Raw genomic sequence first — 2,500 nt, 5'->3', positions numbered from 1 at the left:
TCGGCAGCGCAGATTTTGCGACGAACATGGGCTGGGCGATGGACTGTCCAGGCCAGGCAGGAAAATTTGTCGAGGGGACACGCTGACGAAACAGCGCTGGTTCAGGCACGGCGGGCAGTGTTGGAATCGGCAGCGCCGACGAAATCGGCAAAGTCGGCAGAATCGGCAGCGCAGATTTTTCGACGAACACGGGCTGGACGGTGGACTGTCCAGGCCAGGCAGGAAAATTCGTCGAGGGGACACGCTGACGAAACAGCGCTGGTTCAGACACGGTGGGCGCAGTGTTGGAATCGGCAGCGCCGAGAAAATCGGCAAAGTCGGCAGAATCGGCAGCAGGTGCTGGCGATGAGTCAGGACGGACTGGATAGTCCAAGGCTCGATGAGAAAGACCGCTGGTTTAGACACTGGGGCAGTGGCAGCCCGCGGGGCAGTGTCGGCAGATTCGGCAGCAGTGTCTGCCGATTCGGCAGCGTTGGCTTGTTGGCGCGGGGGGCCGATTCGAGTGGGGACTTGGGCAGCGGGCAGTGAAAGCAAGAGTTTCCCCGATGCTGCCGGGAAAAACGCTCCCCGGGATGGCCGGGTGAGATGACCCGGCGGCCCGCGACGGGTCATTCAATTCCATGCCCCGTCAACATAACTCCCGATGTACTGTTTGCTTTTTCGGAAGAAGAGATCCATCCCCCCATCCTCGGCCAGCCAAAAACGCTCCAATTAATGGCCGGGTGAGATGACCCGGAGGCCCGCGACGCGTCATTCAAATCACTGCCCTATCGGCTACAACTGCTGATGGGTGGGATTAGAGGCCTGCCATGGTGGTGAGGGGCGGCGAGGACCGTGAAAGCTAGAGTTTTTCAGAGGCTGCCGGGAAAAAGGCCCCTCGGGTGGCGGGGTGCGAGGACCAGGCGCGTCATTCAATTCTCTTCCCTATCAACTTGGCTCCCGTTGGCGGGATTGGAGGCCTACTGTTTGTTACAGGGCTAAAATCGTCAGGGGAAGAGCTGACGAAACAATGCTGGTTTGGATGCAGGGGGTAGTGTTGGAATCGGCAGCGCGGACAAAATCGGCAAAGTCGACAAAAAAGACTGTTGGTCTGGACATCGGGGCAGCGGCAGCCATGCCGACAGGGGGGGAAATCGGCAGCACAGATTTGTGCAGCTGCAGGTTCGTCGGGGAAATCGGCAGCGCAGATTTTTCGATGAACATGGGCTGGAAGATGGACTGTCCAGGCCAGGCAGGGAAATTCGTCAAGGGGACACGCTGACGAAACAGCGCTGGTTCAGGCACGGCGGGCAGTGTTGGAATCGGCAGCGCCGACGAAATCGGCAAAGTCGGCAGAATCGGCAGCGGGTGCTGGCGATGAGTCTGGACGATTTATAGTCCAGGGCTTGATGGAAAAGACTGTTGGTCCAGACAATGGGGCAGTGGCAGCGCGGATTTGTGCAGCTGCAGGTTCGTCGGGGAAAATCGGCAGCGCAGATTTTTCGACGAACAGGGGCTGGGCGCTGGACTGGCCGGGCCAGGCAGGAAAATTCGTCAGGGGGGCACGCTGACGAAAACAGGGGCTGCGGAGTGGAAAATCGGCAGCGCAGATTTTTCGACGAACAGGGGCTGGACCGGCCGGGCCAGGCAGGAAAATTCGTCAGGGGGGCACGCTGACGAAAAGAGGGGCTGCCGCGTGGAAAATCGGCAGCGCAGATTTTTCGACGAACAGGGGCTGGACGCTGGACTGGGCCAGGCAGGAAAATTCGTCAGGGGGCACGCTGACGAAAAGAGGGGCTGCCGCGTGGAAAATCGGCAGCGCAGATTTTTCGACGAACATTCGTCAGGGGGGCACGCTGACGAAAAGAGGGGCTGCCGCGTGGAAAATCGGCAGCGCAGATTTTTCGACGAACATTCGTCAGGGGGGCACGCTGAGGAAAACAGGGGCTGCCGCGTGGAAAATCGGCAGCGCAGATTTTTCGACGAACAGGGGCTGGATGCTGGACCGGCCGGGCCAGGCAGGAAAATTCGTCAGGGGGGCACGCTGACGAAAAGAGGGGCTGCCGCGTGGAAAATCGGCAGCGCAGATTTTTCGACGAACAGGGGCTGGACTGGCCGGGCCAGGCAGGAAAATTCGTCAGGGGGGCACGCTGACGAAAAGAGGGGCTGCCGCGTGGAAAATCGGCAGCGCAGATTTTTCGACGAACAGGGGCTGGACGCTGGACTGGGCCAGGCAGGAAAATTCGTCAGGGGGGCACGCTGACGAAAACAGGGGCTGCCGCGTGGAATGGCAGCCTACACGCAGATGCGAATTCGGCAGCGCACGATGGCTTGAGCAGGTCATGGGTTCGACTTGGCGCGATCTGAAACCTGGACGAGGGACTGTCGACGCTGGACGAGCCAGCGCGGTGGCCTGTCGTGCCCCGTTCAGGGGGGGCCTGCCGCGGAGACAGCCCTCGCGGGCTCGACAGCGCAGGCCAGCGTCCCCGACGTCGCTGGCCGCGGCAGGCGAGCTGCCGGG

Source organism: Populus nigra, chromosome 2 (assembly GCF_951802175.1).
Source record: "Populus nigra chromosome 2, ddPopNigr1.1, whole genome shotgun sequence".
Taxonomy (NCBI): domain Eukaryota; kingdom Viridiplantae; phylum Streptophyta; class Magnoliopsida; order Malpighiales; family Salicaceae; genus Populus; species Populus nigra.
This window is presented reverse-complemented; position numbering follows the sequence as displayed.